This window comes from Sminthopsis crassicaudata, chromosome 4, assembly GCF_048593235.1.
Source record: "Sminthopsis crassicaudata isolate SCR6 chromosome 4, ASM4859323v1, whole genome shotgun sequence".
NCBI classification, from domain to species: Eukaryota; Metazoa; Chordata; class Mammalia; order Dasyuromorphia; family Dasyuridae; genus Sminthopsis; species Sminthopsis crassicaudata.
This window is the reverse complement of record NC_133620.1, coordinates 383,162,697-383,180,823: the sequence shown is the minus strand read 5'-3', so window position 1 is coordinate 383,180,823 and position 18,127 is coordinate 383,162,697.

Sequence of the window (18,127 nt, the reverse complement as noted above, 5' to 3'; positions counted from 1 at the left end):
AGAAACTAAATTACTTGGGAAGAGTTAGGTTTCAGAACCAGATTCAGAAATTTAATATGTGTCTCAGGAAAAGTCATTTAACTTCTCTCTGCTTTAGTTTCCTCATTGGTAAAATTGAAATGATAACACTTACCTTTCAGGTTGGGATAATAAAATGAGATGATGATTGTAAAGCACTTTGTAACTTTAAATTGCTATATAAAAGTTATTATTAGCATTATTGTTAAGAAAATCTATTTTAAAATACTATATCTGATTTATAAATTAAACAAAGATTGTAAAAGGTAGAAATAGTCAAAATTGGAAAGGATTGTGGGAATACAGGAAAACTAACATTTTTTGTGGTTGAGTTATGAAATGATCTAACAATTCATGAAAATAATTTGGAATTATGCAAAAAAAGTCCCTGACTCTTCATTCCTTTGTTCCAGTAATCCCACTATGAAGTTTCTGCTATATTTTGTTGTTGACAGAATGAAAGGTCCTATGTGTATTGAAATAAATAACAGTGCTATTTTTAGTAACAAAAGTCTAGAAATAAATTCTATCCCTGATGATTGGAAAATGACTGAACAGGATCTGGCATATGAGTCTATTAGAATATTATTGTTCCATGAGGAACAATGAATATAAAGAATTCAGAGAAAAATATATGAATTGATGCAGCATGAGGGAAAGTGAGCCAAGAATACAAAATATACCATGACTACTATAATGTAGATGAAGAAAATACTAAAGATGACAATTTAGATTTAAAAAAAACCTATGATCAATTTTGGTTTCACATGACAGGTTAAAATATATTTCCTCCCCTCCTGTAAAGAAATGATGAACTATAAGAGTGAGAAGTTACATGTCCTTTGGGAAAATATTTATATTTCCAAACACATCAATGGAAGAGATAAAGAAAAAACCTCCAATGAATTGTGCATAGGACTAAAAGACTAAAAATAATACATTAATAATTCCTTAAACATCACAAAAAGAAAAATCCTGAAAATAAGAATTGAAAACAGAAATATCATTGAGATGATAAAACCAAGAGCTAATTTTAAAAGAATAATTAAGATAGGTATACCATTAGCTAATTTGATTTTTTTGTTTGGAAAAGATAGAGTAGAAATGCAAATTAACTGTTCAAAAATAAGAAACGAGAATTCACAGTAAATGGAAAGTAAATAAAAGAAATAATCATAAATTCTTAAATTCAGTTATGTATCAACAAATCTGAAACCAACAAAATATCTACAAAATATCCAATTGAAAAAAACAGATAATAGTGAATTTTTTTTTTAATTTAAGAAAGTTAAATTGAATAAACTATCCATGAAAGACCAAAGGGGGCAAAGATGATGCTTTTTACAAATGAATATTATCAAATGCTTAAAGAACAATTATCCTGTTGTCACATAAACTTTTCATGAACATAGAAAAAAGGCACCCAACCAAATTCCTATGAGACAAATAGGAGTCAAGATTCAAATAAGGGAAAAAGAAGGCAGAAAGAAAACAGAGTACTGTCATTAATGAGATGCAAAATAAGATGGCAGAAAAATGACATATTTTTAAATATAAAGGATGACTTGGTTGAATTTCTAGGTGACACATGGATAGAGCACCAGCCCTAAAGTCAGGAGGACACTTAATACTTCTTAGTTGTGTGCTCCTGGGCAAGTCACTTAAGTCCAATTGCCTGACAAAAAAAGATGAAAGAAAGAAAGAAAGAAAGAAAGAAAGAAAGAAAGAAAGAAAGAAAGAAAGAAAGAAAGAAAGAAAGAAAGAAAGAAAGAAAGAAAGAAAGAAAAAGGAAAGAAGGAAGGAAGGAAGAAAGAAAGAAAGAAAGAAAGAAAGAAAGAAAGAAAGAAAGAAAGAAAGAAAGAAAGAAAGAAAGAAAGAAAGAAAGAAAGAAAGAAAGAAAGAAAGAAAGAAAGGAAGGAAGGAAGGAAGGAAGGAAGGAAGGAAGGAAGGAAGGAAGGAAGGAAGGAAGGAAGGAAGGAAGGAAGGAAGGAAGGAAGGAAGGAAGGAAGGAAGGAAGGAAGGAAGAAAAAAGGAAGAAAAAAAGAAAGAAAGAAAGAAAGAAAGAAAGAAAGAAAGAAAGAAAGAAAGAAAAAGGAAAGAAGGAAGGAAGGAAGGAAGGAAGAAAGAAAGAAAGAAAGAAAGAAAGAAAGAAAGAAAGAAAGAAAGAAAGAAAGAAAGAAAGAAAGAAAGAAAGAAAGAAAGAAAGAAAAAGGAAAGAAGGAAGGAAGGAAGGAAGGAAGAAAGAAAGAAAGAAAGAAAGAAAGAAAGAAAGAAAGAAAGAAAGAAAGAAAGAAAGAAAGAAAGAAAGAAAGAAAAGAAAGAAAGAAAGAAAGAAAGAAAGAAAGAAAAATACAACAACAAAAAGAATTTCTACCAGAATGGCATGAACGCTTTAATACTAGAAAATTAGAATAAGACATAGCATTAATAACAATAAATATGCATATATATATATTAATACATGTAGAAATGTTCTTCAACAATAAGATAAAAGGAAAAATTGAAGGAAAAATCATGAGCAAAAGGAAGGCAAAATTCCCTCTATTTTTGGATAATATGACTGTTTACTTGGAGAACTTTAAAAAGTGTAACAATTAGACAGTTAATAAATTTAGTGAAATAAAAGGCTACAGAAAAAAATCCACAAGAATCATTAGTCTTTATGTTTATTACTAAAGCTAACCAGGAAGAGGTTAGAAAGAGAAAATTCCAATTTAATGTAAAATTTAAATGTAATTTAATTTAATGTATTCTTTTCTATTTAAATGTAAAAATCTATAAAATATATGGGAGTTATTCAATGAAGACACTCAGGATTTAATTAAATACAATTGCAGGACACTATTTACAGAAATAAAGGAAGACACATGTAAGGTACTATCCCTTTCTTATGTAGATATTTGTCGGAGAAAGATTTGTGCTCAGACAAGATTTGGTAGAGGAAAAATGTCTGTTTCTTTTAAAGTGACCCTATCTTAACTCAGTGGAAGTGGGTAGAAGTGAGAGACTAGAGTGCTTTTTGAGATGGGTCTGACACTGGACCTTAAAATGTAATGTCATTCTTCTGATTTATACTTCTTTTTTCAGCTTAAGTAACTTCTAAGTAATTGTGAGATGATTGTGGTAACTTTATGAGGAGAACTGAGTTGCTCCTAGTTCCTAGTATTGAATAACCAGCAAGAGTTGCTCCCTAAAATTACTTTCTGAAGAAAATATGTCTCTGGAGAGTGGAGCCAAGATAGTGAAGAGTAGACGTGTCTTTTTTTTTTTTTTCCTGAGGCTGGGGTTAAGTGACTTGCCCAGGGTCACACAGCTAGGAAGTGTTAAGTGTCTGAGACCAGATTTGAACTTGGGTCCTCCTGAATTCAAGGCTGGTGCTCTATCCACTTCGCCATCTAGCTGCCCTCTGAGTAGACGTGTCTTTATGTGACCTTCTCCAAGCTTCCCTCAGATCAACAACAGATCAAGCCTCTGAACTGGCTTTAGAGTGACAGAACCTACAAATATTTGGAGTATAACAAATTTCCAGAAGAAAATACTTTGGAAGAACTTCAGAGAAAATCTATTTCAATTGGGCAGGGGGAGAAGCAGCCAAACCCAGATCATAGCCCAGGGAGCTGGGATGGGGAGCCAGAACATTGTGGCTTCCAGCACCAGGAAATCTATTTGGAGGCTCTTAGATACTCTGTCTTGCTTATAAACCAGTGGTTCAGCAGATTAGCTGTGAGACACCCAAAGCAAATACAAAAGGCAAATAATGAAACCCTGAACCCCAGAAAAGTGCAGGATCTGGCCACATCTACCCAACCCCAGAAGTCAGTCAGCAGCACTGGGCCCGGTGCAAACTAAAACAGCTGTCACTCCTTTGCCTTAAGAGCAGATCTCAACCTTTTTAAAAAATGAGGAAAAAGGCAAAAATAACTCTGGCCCTAAACAACTATGAAATCTGTATCTCTGTTATGAATATACTTAAGAGGGTACAGGTATAATTTGATTTTATTGTGATGATATATAAAACATACTAGAGGAGGAAAGGTGATTTTACTGGAAAAAGAGGGAAATGGAGTTAAAATGGGGTAAATTATATCTCATGAAGAGGCAAAAAAAAAAAGACCTATTACAATTGAGGGAAAGAAGGGAAGGGGATGAGCATTGTGTGAATATTATTCTCATCAGATTTGTCTCAAAGAGAAAATATCAGACACCGTTAGCCTCACAGAGAAGCTGGTCTCATTCTATAGGGAAGTGGGAGTGTGTAAAGGTCCGGTCATCTCTAAGTTATCCTTCCAGACTACTGTCTCAACTCAATCTCCCAGCCTGACTACTCTCCAGGCTCAATGCTGCCTCTTTTATCCTCCCAGAGAATGGGCTTGTGAGAACTCAATGGGGCCTGTGAGAACTCCTACAGCCAATGAACTTGCTCCCAAAGATGGGAATTCTGAGCTAGAGAATTGTTTAGACAACCTGAGTTATCACCTTGTAATCCTAACAGGAGGGGAAAAGAGAAAGGGAAGGGGGAAGGCTAATAGCAGGGAAAAAGAAGTAGAAGGGGAAAGATATAAGACAGAGAGAGGTATTGTAAAAGGAGAGGGCTGTTTGAGGAAGGAAGTGGTCAGTGACAAAATACTGGGGAGGAGGGAAAGGGGAAAGGGAAGAAAAAAGCATAACTGGGGGAAAACAAAATGGCAGAAAATACAGAATTAGTAATTTTTTTCCCCCTGAGGCTGGAGTTAAGTGACTTGCCCAGGGTCACACAGCTAGGAAGTGTTAAGTGTCTGAGACCAGATTTGAACTCAGGTCCTCCTGAATTCAAGGCTGATGCTCTATCCACTGTACCACCTAGCTGTAGAGTTAGTCATTTTTAACTGTGAATGTGAATGGGATGAACTCTCCTATGAAACAGAAGTGAATAGCAGACTGGATTAAAAGCCAGACTCCTACAATTTGTTGTTTACAAGAAACACATTTAAAGCAGAGTAATACATTCAGAGTGAAGGTAAAAGGCTGGAGCAGAATCTATTATGCTTCAGCTAAAGTAAAAACAAACAAACAAACAAACAAAAACTTATCCCTAAACCACGTAGGATGAGAACAGAGAAAGATTATAGACCAATTTCCCTAATGAATATTGATGCCAAAATTCTTTTTTTTTTTTTTCTTTTTTTTTTTTTAATTTTTTTTTATTTTATAATTATAACATTTTTTGACAGTACATATGCATGGGTAATTTTTTACAACATTATCCCTTGCACTTACTTCTATTCAGATTTTTTCCCTTCCTCCCCCAACCCCCTCCCCCAGATGGCAAGCAGTCTTATATATGTTAAATATATTACAGTATAATTTAGATACAATATATGTGTGTAGAACCGAATTTTTTGTTGCACAGGAAGAATTGGATTCAGAAGGTAAAAATAACAGTTTACATTCATTTCCCAGTGTTCCTTTTCTGGATGTAGCTGGTTCTGTCCATCATTAATCAATTGGAATTGGATTAGCTCTTCTCTATGTTGAAGAAATCCACTTCCATCAGCATACATCCTCGTACAGTATCATTGTTGAAGTGTATAATGATCTTCTGGTTCTGCTCGTTTCACTCAGCATCAGTTGATGTAAGTCTCTCCAAGCCTCTCTGTATTTCTCCTGTTGGTCATTTCTTATAGAACAATAATATTCCATAACATTCATATACCATAGTTTACCCAACCATTTTCCAATTGATGGACATCCATTCATCTTCCAGCTTCTAGCCACTATGAAAAGGGCTGCCACAAACATTTTGGATGCCAAAATTCTTAAATAAAATATTAGCAAAGAGATTATATCAAGTCATCCTCAGGATAATATACCATGACCAAGTAGGATTTATACCAGGAATTCATTAGGAAAACTATTAGCATAACTGACTATATCAATAACCAAATTCACAAAAATCATATGATTATCTCAATAAGTGCAGAAAAAGCATTTGACAAAATCTAACACCTATTGGTATTAAAAACACTAAAAAGTATAGGAATAAATGGAGTTTTCCTTAAAATTATTAATAGCATCTATTTCAAAACATCAGCAAGCATCATATGTAATGGGGACAAACTAAAACCATTTCCAATAAAATCAGGGGTGAAACAAGGTTACCCATTATCACCATTGTTATTCAATATTATATTAGAAATATTAGCGTTAGTAATAAGAAAGGAAAAAGAAATTAAAGGAATTAGAGTAGGTAATGAGGAAACCAAATTATTACTCTTTGCCGATAATATGATGGTATACTTAGAGAATCCTAGAGAACCAACTAAACAACTACTAGAAACAATTCATAACTTTAGCAAAGTTACAGGATATAAAATACATCCACATAAATCATTAGCATTTCTATATATTACCAACAAAGTACAGCAATAAGAGATACAAAGAGAAATTCCATTTAAAATAACTGTAAATGACTGATGCATTATTGGTGGAGTTGTGAATGGATCCAACCATTCTGGAAAGCAATTTAGAACTATGCCCAAGGGGCAATAAAATTGCATACTTTTTGATCCAGCAGTGTTTCTACTGGACTTATATCCCAAAGAGAACTTAAATGAGGAAAAGGGTCCTACATGTGCAAAAATATTTGTGGCATCCCTCTTTGTAGTGGCAAGAAACTAGACATTGAATGAATGCCATCAGTTGGAGAATGGCTAAATAAATTATGATATATGAATGTTATGGAATATTATAGTTATGTAAGAAACTATCAGCAAGATGATTTTAGAGAGGCCTGGAGAGACTTACATGAACTGATGCTAAATGAAATGAACAGAACCAGGAGCTCATTGTACATGGCAACAATAAGATTATATGATGATCAGTTCTGATGGGCGTGACTCTTTACAGCAGTGATATGATTGATGCCAGTTCTAAAGGTCTTGTGATGGAGAGAGCCATTTACACCCAGAGAGAGGACTACAGGAACTGAATGTGGATCACAACATAGCATTTTCACTTCTTTTGTGGTTGTTTGCTTGCATTTTATTTTCTTTCTTATTATTTTTCCTTTTTGATCTGATTTTTCTTGTGCAACACGATAATTGTATAAATGTTTATACATATATTGGATATAATACATATCTTAACATGTTTAGTACATATTGGATTGTATGCCATCTGGGAGAAGGGGTGAGAGAGAAAGGGGAAATTTTTGGAACACAAGGTTTTGCAAGGATCAATATTGAAAAATTATCCATGCATTTGTTTTGAAAATAAAAAGCTTTAATAATAATTTTAAAAAGGAAAACATGACTCTCATCAAGATAATACCAGTGAAAAGACTAAGATAATGCTAAGTAAGGCATGGCTATTTTAGAGATCCAGACCTGTGACTTATACTGACATCAAAGATCAGAGGTGAAAATGAAATTTTCTCCAGCCCTGAGAGATGGGTGGGAAGGCAACCTAAAGTTGTCTCTTATCTCTCAGTGTCAGTAAGGTCAGAGAGTGTGATGAAAGAGTTGGTGGCTCTTTTTTTCATATCTTTTTAATTCTTGTTTTCTAGAGCACTAAGTTGTAATTCAAGTGCAAATGTGCATTAGCAGAGGTTTTCTCACCAGGGAGTTCCTTATATAATGAAATCACATTTATTAACAGATCCTTAGTAGAAATATTGTTGTTTCTTAATTGTCAGCTTTTCTTTTCATTTTATTTTAATTGATTTCAATAGTGTAGATACTTTTAAATTTCATGCAATCAAAATGACTTATTTTGGTATTTTGTGACTACTTCTACCCCTGGAAAGGTACATTTATCATCTAAAAATTTTTAATGAAATGTCCTTAAATATTCAGATTACAAAACAATATTTTTAAAAAGTTTTATTTAAAGTTTTGAGTTTGAAATTTGATCCTTCCACTTCTTCTTCCCCTCTCCCCTCCTTGAGATGGTAAGCAAACAAATATAGATTATATATGTGCAATTATGTAAAACATTTCCATGTTAGTAATTTTGTACAAGAAGACTTGAATAAAAGGAAAAAAGAAAGAGCATGAAAATGGCATTATTTATTCAAATAATATTAATTCTCTGGAGGTAGATAGTATGCTTCATCATTAATCCTTTGGGATTATCTTATATCATTGAATTATTTAAAATAGATTGCATTGAACAATATTACTATTGCTATGTGCAACATTCTTCTGGTTCTGTGCTTCACTATATATTCATTCACATAAGTCTTTCCAGGTTTTCTGAATCATCCTCCTTGTCATTTCTTATAACACAATAATATTCCACTGCAATCACATACCACAGATTCTTTAGCCATTCCGTAATTCATTGGCATTCCTTTGATTTCTAATTCTTATCCACAACAAAAATGTTATAAATATTTTCATACAAATAGGTCCTTTCCTCTTCTTGTTTCAATCTCTTTGGGATGGAGATCTAGCAGTAGTATTTCTGGATCAAAGGGTATGCAAAATTTAACAGCACTTTAGGATATACATACTCAGTTCTCGTATAAAAATTTATCTTACTATACAGGAAAATAGGAAGGGAATGGGATAAAATAAGACAATGGTGAGGAGGGATGTTAGATGAGAGAAAGGTTTTGAGGAGATAAAAGTCAGAAGCAAAGCACTTTTGAGTATGGGCAAGATAAAAGAGAGAGAGAGAGAGAGAGAGAGAGAGAGAGAGAGAGAGAGAGAGAGAGAGAGAGAGAGAGAGAGAGAGAGAGAGAGAGAGAGAGAAGAGGATATAGGCTGGAGGGAAATAATAGTTCATTACTGTGAAAAAAATTTCAAAATGAGTTTCTTTAATAAAGACTTCATTTCTCAAACTCATAGAAAATTGAGTTAAATGTAGAGAAAAAAGCCATTTCTCATCTGATAAATGATCAAAGGACATGAACAAGCAGTTTTCAGACAAAACAATCAAAGCTATCTATAGTCATTTGAAAAAATGTTCTAAGCCACAACTGATGAGAGAAAAGCAAGTTAAAACAACTCTGAGTTGCTACCTCATATCTATCAGATTGGCTAATATGATAGAAAAAGAAAATGATAAATGTTGGAGGAGATGTGGGAAAATTAAAACAGTAATATGCTATTGGTGAAGCTGTATATTGATTCATCTTTTCTGGAGAGCAATTTGGAATTAGGCCCAAAGAACTATAAAACCCATTTTGACTAAGCAATACCACTATTAGGTCTATATACCAAAGAGATAAAAAAGAAAAAAGACCTATGTGTACAAAAATATTTATAGCAGCTCTTTTAATGGTGGCAAAAAGTTGAAAATTGAGGAGATATCCATCAATTGGGGAATGGCTGAACAAGTTGTTGTATACAAATGTAATGAAATACTATTGCGCTTCAAGACATAAAGAATGGGATTCTCTCAGAAAAAAATATGGTAAGATTTACATGAAGTGATGCAAAGTGAAATGAACAGAACCAGGAGAACATTGTACATGGTAATAGCAATATTATATGATAATCTACCATGAATAATTTAGCTATTCTCAGCAATGGAATGACTTAAGACAATTCTGTTGCACTTACAATGAAAGGTGCTATTTATCTCCAGAGAAAGAACTAGTAAAGCCTGATCAAAGATGCTTTTTCTTTACATTATTTTACTTGAAGTTTTTTTTTTGTTTGCCTTTTGGATGACTGCATTTGAATAATATATAACAAATTGCTTGCCTTCTGGGGGGGGTAAAGGAGAGAAATGAAGGAGAGAATTTGAAACTCAATTTTTTAAAAAGAATGTTAAAATTGTTTTCATATGTAATTGAGAAAAATATAATATTAAATAAGATTTAAAAACAAAAAAGAAGATAAAAAAGAAAAAGAAGAGGGGGAAAACCAGTGTAACTTATTAGTAAATAACATTTGAACTCAGGTTTTTCTGATTATGTATCCAGAGCTCTATTCACTATGACACCTAACTGGTCTCAAAAATAAATATGGGGATGGGGGCAGCTAGGTGGTGCAGTGGATAGGCACCAGCCCCGAGGTCAGGAGGACCTGAGTTCAAATTTGATCTCAGATATTTTACACTTTCTAGCTGTGTGACCTGGGCAAGTCACTTAACCAAAATTGCCTCAGAAAAGAAAAAGGAAAAAAAATAAATGTGATTAAAAACTAAAAGGTTTTTATTATCAATAAAATTGATAATAAAAATCCCATCAGAAATTTAATCATAATTTACAAGTATGATCAAATCAGTATTCAAAGGAATAGATTCTCACATAAAATATTCAGTATTTTAAAAATTAGTAACTAATTGAAATAAATAGATACTTTTTTGTTTTCTTTCTTCCTCCATATCTACAATCAATATAAGTATAATTTTGATTATAGCGATCTTATTTTATATCACTTAGTATAAGCCTTTGCACATTTACTTACATATTTTACACTGAGTATTTTTAAAGCACTATAATATCCCATTCTATCCACATGCCATGATTTGCTCACCCATTCTCTAGTTGATGTTTCCAGTTCTTTGGTTAAAAATAGAGCATCTAAATATAATGGTCAGGATTGATTGAGCCAATCAATCAATTATCCCCACACTGAAATTAAATGACAACATGCTCTGCCTTGATATCTTTTTCAGGGGGAATGCATATTCATTGAATCAATCAAATATGAATGTTAACTAGGAGTTATAGCAAGTCTGTTCATATTGGTTGACTCTAGGACCTGATTAAACCTTCTGAGGCTTATAAAAATAAGGAGAGCAGTTGGAAATTTAAAAATTTAAGAAAATAGCAAGCCACAAAAGAATAGTTTCAACCAAATCTATGAAAAGGAATTTCTTGGTGGTAGTGTGGGAGGAGAAAGATTAGGAAATGAGCCTTGACCTTGACCATGGTCTCAGAATCCTTCTCTCTCTTCCCCCATCCTGGAAGATAACTTGTGAATTTGACCTTTTTTCCACTGCTGTCCTCGTCCTTGCAGGGTCCCAGGATGTCTATGTTGGGCACCTCAGTCACACTGAGGAATAACAGTTTCTGCACTCTACAAGAAGCTCATCACAAAAGTTACACCATTCATACTGGGAGCACCTTGGGCACTCCTGCAAATGAGTTGAAGGAGCTTTGAGTTCAGCCTTTACTGCATGCTTTCTAGACTTGAGGCAACTTTCCCCTGGATTCTGTATGTAGTGGTAAGAGAGTATGTCACAGATTTTGGGGATGATATTTTGGACCACTTATACTATACAACTTTTTACTATACCATCTTGGTAAATATTTCTTCCTAAAATTAATAAAGAATGGCTGACTAATATGAATGAATCAATATGGGTGCTAGTATACCAGGAAAAGCTTATGTGCCTTTAAAAAACCATCACAACTTTTCAAAATTAGCCCTGGAGAGAAGGTGCAATAGTTACCTCCTAGGGACCAAGAGTAAGAATGTAATTATGGGTTAAAGAGCTCTCTCTCTCTCTCTCTCTCTCTCTCTCTCTCTCTCTCTCTCTCTCCATATATATATATATAGATAGATAGATAGATATAGATATATATATATACATATATATATGTATATATATATAATGCACATGAATGCATATATATATATATATGTTACATGTGCATATAAAACATGTACACATGTATAGTTACATCTAAATATATATGCACATATCCATATACAAGGGCAATGGATAAAGTGCCAAGCCTTGAGTCAGAAACACTTTTCTATGTGACTTCAAACCTATTCTCAGACAAATCACTTAATTATCTACCTCAATTTCCTCATCTGTAAAATGAGCTGGGCAAAAAATGCAAAACTGCTCCAGTAAAATCTTTGCCAAGAAAATCTTAAATAAGGTCACAAAGAGTCATACATGACTGAAAAATAACTGAACAGCAACATAACTCAGCAGACAGTAAAAAGAACTGGGAGTCAGGAGAGATAACCTCTAGTCCTAATTCAGCCACTCTCTGTATCACTTTAAACAAATTCCTTAGCCTCTCTATATCTCATTTTCCTTACCTGTAAAGTGAGGGAATCAGACTTGTAACAGGAGAATTTCTGACTTAATTTTCTTCCATTTATTTAATATGAATAGGTCACACAACAATCAAGAGCCTAGACATCAAACTGTAGGTAATTAATACCAATTCCTTTGCAAATTCCTTTCATAATTTCTTCTGCATTCTCACTCCTTACTTTACTAACTAATATCCCATTTTACTTGATACACATCTTCTCCTACTGCCATTTATTCTTTGATATCTAAATCATTATCTTTCCCTTCTACTTTCTGTAAAATGTCCTTGTACTCTTTTTGCCTATGTCACTAGAATCTGTATAAGATTACTCAAATTGTTGCTCAGGGCTCACTAATCTGTGTATACAGTGAGTCTATACTCTAAGCATACTAAATTGTTTATTTTTCCTGACTCTGCATCATTGATGCTTATGACTAGCAACAATACCTATCAACATCTCCTCATAAAATTTCAGGCACAAACTAGAGCAGGAGTTAACATTTATTGTATCATTGTATTGATACTTGTAGACTCAGAATAACTTCCCTCTGTTCTGGTTTTAAATTGTTAATTGTCCAGGATCCTATGGTCTCACCCTTAACACTTTTTTATATTAATAAGATTTTTCAAAAATAATACCTTTAACTGTGTCCAGTGAGCACAATTTGTGTTTTACCTGCCCAATTAAGGAATGCTTCATTGCTTTTCAGATCACATCTGGTAGATTACATGCTTAGTGACTCGGATCACAGAAAAGGGAAATAAATCCAGCCCAAACTATTGTCCAAATCATCATATTAGGTCATTTACAAGACACTCACAGATGGCCTCCTCTTTCTTCAGGGCAATTATCAGATACAGTATGCATTTGGTTGAATTCCCAGTTGAAAATTTATCTGATTAAGGGGAATTTGCATTTACTGGATAACCAACCACCAAGCTATAAAGAGAAAGAACCCTAAAAGACATTAGAATTCTGATCAATGAAATGATCTATCTTGACTTCAGAGGACTGATGGATGAAACATTTCTTCTTTTCTCAGAAAGGTGACAGAATAGAAAAGCAAAATGAGGTATCTTCTGTCAGACATGTTGATTTGTGTTGATTAATTCTTTCAATCAATCAAATAATCCACTGCAACATAAGAGTGAAGGTGACCCATAGCCATCTCACCTGAAGCCAAATATTCCCTTCTCATTCCCCTCTTTCCAAAGGACGAACAAAAATGACCTTTAAAGAATTTCCATTAGATTGGATTATTTCACTATATCTATGATACAACTGTACTAAAAATATACCAACTTACAAATTTGGTATAATACTTTCTGTTAATAAGGTCCAGAAGGACTCCTTTCTCTTTCTGGTCAGATACATTGATTATAAAACTACTGAAAGACCTGAAACAGATCCCTTTAATCTAATTAAGAAATAACTGTAATAACTGTAATTGGAGGGGGAAAAAAGAACTAGTGTAAATGTCGGCAGCCATTTGTCAAAGGTTTTTAGTTCTTGTTTTTCCCTGAGGTTGCTAAAACCTCATCCCTCTTCCTCCCCCTCCAATTCTGTGTACCTTCAAACAACAACAACAAAAACAACAAATCTGTATGATTCATCTTTGTTGTAAAGGAGACCTGGGCTATATATTCCAAATTTCTGACTCTGTTCTTGGAGGAATAGACATATACCCCAGACTGACTTACATACATCAGAACCTGATTCATAGTGATAATCTCTCCCCTGTAGGGAGAAGTCAGTTACTGCCAAGGAGAATGGAGGAAAGCCAGTTATCCCCTCTGGAGAAAAGGGAACGTCACTAAAGAAACAAATTCAGTGTGACAGTCATTCATTTGTGATAGACAAAGCAGGAAGGGAATCCATGTTTGTCACATCACAAAATACAATATCATTTGATCATAAGGTCATGGAAAGAGACCTCAAAGTCTGAGAGGTGTTTTTTTTTAGATATAATGTTGGTAAGAAGATGAATAATAATATTATATATTAATAACTGTTAATATAATAATAAATTACATATATATATATATTATATAGACCAGCTAGGTGGCACAGTGAATAGAACGCTGGGTCTGGAATCAGAAAGACCGATTTTCCTGAGTTTAAATCTAGTCTCAGACACTTACTAGCTGTGTGACCCTAGGCAAATTATTTTACCCTGTTTGCCTCATTTCTTCATCTGTAAAATGAACCAGAGAAGGAAATGGCAAATCATTCTAGTATTTACCAAGAAATCCCACATGGGATCAGAATGAATTGGACATGACCAAAATGACTAAACAAAAATAACGAATAGTAATATGATAGGAACAATAGATAAATAATTATATTATATATAGATAAATAGATAGTATAACATAATATATAATAATGATGATAAATAGAATAATAGTGAGATAACAATAGAGACTGGACCTGTGATTGCACTAGTATAGGAAACCCTCAAGTGAAGAAACTCTCTCTATTAATGTATCTTAGTATTTGCTCTGCAAAGAGAAAGTCACCTAGAACACTAAGAGGTTGTTACTTACTCAAGGTCACAGAGCTAGTATGTGTAAAAAGCAAGACTTGAACCCAGGTTTTCTCTGCTTTGAGGTTTAATTAAAATTGCATGTGGATAGTATACAGCCTGCAAAACTCCCAAAGGACTGAAACAGATTAAGATTCAATTGGGAAATATTTAACATATAAATAAAAATACTGTACAACAGAGATAATGTTAATTTTTGGTTTTCTAAACCAATATGTGGTAACAGGAATTGGTTTCTATTTGAGTTTAATATTATTACCATGTTGCCCCATCTTTTAGTTTCCTATAATAATAACATATTATATTAGGGTTATAATTAAAATAGTTCACATTAGTAACAATTTAAAGTTTATAATTCAACATACATTTTGAGCCTCTACTATTTGCATAATACTACTAGAGGAACTGGGAATACACAGATTAAAACAGTTCTTGTCTTTAAAAAATGTATTTTCTTTTAGAAGATTCTACATTCTACTAAGGCATTTCGAAAGGAAGGAAGAAAAGAAGAGCGGAATGAGGAAAGAAGGAAGGAAGGAAAGAAAAAGGAAAAAAAGAAAGGAGGGAAGGAAAGAAGAAAGAAAGGAAGGATGCAAGAAATGAAAGGGAGGAAGAGAAGAAGGGAGGGAGGGAGGAAAAGAAAGAAGGAAGAAAAAAGGAAGAAAAGAAAAAGGGAAAGAAGAAAGGAGGGGAGGGAGGGAAAGAGGGAGAAAGAGAGGAAACAAGGAAGGAAGGAAGAAGGGAAAGAAGGAAGGGAAGAAAACTTGAATGACAGGAAAGATTCAGACCTAAATCCTCCAATTTCAGAACTTAAGCTTTTCTTCACTGTCCTATGCTGGTCTCCATAGAGACTCATTGACATTGGGGCTAATAGAGCAGAATTCTGTGGTTTATGAAGAATGAGAGCCTGAAAAAAAGAACATTTCTGGGGAAATAATAAGGTCCTAAATTTTAAATTGGAAGGGAGCTTAGAATACAACTCTTCAATCCTCTTCATTTTACAGATGAAGAAACTTGTAGACCCAGGGAGGTTGTCCAAGGTCATGTAGGTGGTATGTGTTAGGGCTTGGATTTGAACCTTGGTCTTCATTAATAATCAGAGAGATTAAAGTTCTGATAACAATGGATAAGGATAAAAATGACAGTTTAGAAAGTTACCATTTTTTGTGCATTAAAAAACAAAATAAGTTATGATGTTTTGAGCAGAACAGAAGCTACAAAATGGAGAGTTCAGACTAGTGAGATACTGATTTATCCTTGTACTATCTATCTGTCCTAGACTGGTCTTTCATGACTATTTTCTCCATATTAGTCATTTTGAATTGATTCCTCTAGATAAAGGGCTCAGAAAGGTCCTGGTTAGTCAGTCCCCCTCTCTATACAGCCCTTTTCCCCTATTCCTCAAGAAGGGTAAGATTTATCATTATCAAAGGGAGAGTCATAGAATCTCACAGTTAGAAGCAACCTCTACTTCAATCCATGTCTGACTATCTCTCATACAACAACTCAACAAATGATCCCCATACCTTATCAAGTAAGGGGGAATCCAGTTTGGAGATCACCTCCTAAGACAACCCATTTTAATAAGGCAGAGTCAAAAATGGCTTGAGGTTTTAAACCTTAACAACTGAAGAACACCAGTGTCTCCTTAAAATAAATAGGAAAAAAAGAACAAGTTTTGTGGGAAAGATAAATTTATTTTTGGATATTCTAAGGCTTGCGGGATATGCAGGTGGAAAAGTCTAAAAGGAAGTTTGCACTTGACTTACAGGAAGAGGAAGGGAACTGGAGACAGAGATTTGGGAATCATCTATAAATATATTAAGTGATTCCTGGGAAATGGACTCAAACAGAAAATATGCCTATTTATAAGATCAACTTAATGACTTCATCTTTTGCTTTCTTTTTTATTTGCATTTATTAGAACATTAAAGGATGCAATCAAAGAATTAAAATGAGAAATTCTCAATCATAAGTTCTTGGAGATGATATTTGTCTTGTCTGCAAGATCAATATTATTAAATACACAGCTCTGTCTCTGATATATAAATAATCACAGGAGTGACGAAATAATCCCAATTCAATCACTAGGCTTCAAGAGAAATTAATCATGGTTTATGATCTTAAAGGGGCCCAAAGTAATCCCCAGACAAAATGCTTTACCAAACTTATGTTCTCTTTAAAGCTTTTTAAATTAACCTTATTTGTTTTCCTACATATATAAATGGGTGTGCTTTATTTTATTCTGTTAATAATAAGATTTAGTTAGTAGGAGGATAGAATTGGTAATAGACTTTCTGTTTCCTAGAACAGCTGCTAAGTCTAAAAATTGTCAGATTTAGAGGTCTGAGGAAAGGGGCAAAGTCAGGTACACAATCTTTGATGTCTCTAAATTTTGGGACAACAGAAGGAATAGAAGTTAAATCCTCTCACATCATTATGCAAATTCTTAGAAAAGAATCACAGGATTCCAGATCTATGTCACCTGGTCTAAACACCTCATTTTACAGTTGAGGAAACTGAGGCTGGATAAGATACAGTAACTTTGCAAGAGTTCACACAAGTAATAAGCATGAGATGGGAGTTGAAACTAGGTCCTCTGATTTAAGAACTAGTGGTATTTTTGTTGTTTTTTTGGGGAAAACAAAGTCAAGAGGGATTGTGGTTTGATACAAATCACAGATTCAGGTCTCAACAAGCATTTATGAAGCACCAACTGTATGCCAGGTTTTATGCTAAGTACTAGGGACACAAAGAAAAAGCTTACAATTTAATAGGGGGTAATGTGTAAATACTTACGCAAAAAAATCAGACATCAAAAATGTTGATTATCAAAATTATCAAATATATTTATTTGTGTTCAGTAGTTTTTCAGCCATGTCCAACTTTCCATGATCCTTTTGGGGGTTTTCTTGGCAAAGATCCTAGAGTGGGTTTTGTCATTTCTCTCTCCAGGTCATTTTATAAGATGAGGAAATGGATGCCAACAGGATTCAGTGACTCAACTATGGACACACAACTAATAATGGTATCAGGCCAGATTTGAACTCAGCAAGATGAGTCTTCCTAAATGCAGTCCCAGTTGTTCTATCCACTGATCCACTTAGCTGCCTGGCGTAAAAATATACACAGTATAAATTGGAGTAATCAACAGAGCAAGAGCATTAAAGGGATCTGGAAATAATGTGGATTTTTAGGTGGAACCTCAAGGAATCCAAGGAAAGCAGAAGGTAGGAATGAAGAGGGAAAGGACAAAACTTATGTTCAGCCAGTGAATCGCAAATAGGTCCATGTCAACAGAGTATATGGAGGGGATGAGAGTTGGGAGTCAAAGGACTCCTAAAAAATTGGAATTGAAGAGTCCAGTTCAAGTTGGAGAACAGCATGAGCAAAAAAGAAAGCCATAGTCAGGATAGTTTTATTTTTTTTAGGCAAAAGGGAGCCACCTAATAATTAGGACATATGTTCCAAATTGAAATGATAAAATCACTATGCTGTAAAATGCTTAATTTTTTAAAATAGCATTGTCCATCAGAGTTTAATTACTCCATGGATAATGCTATATCTGAGC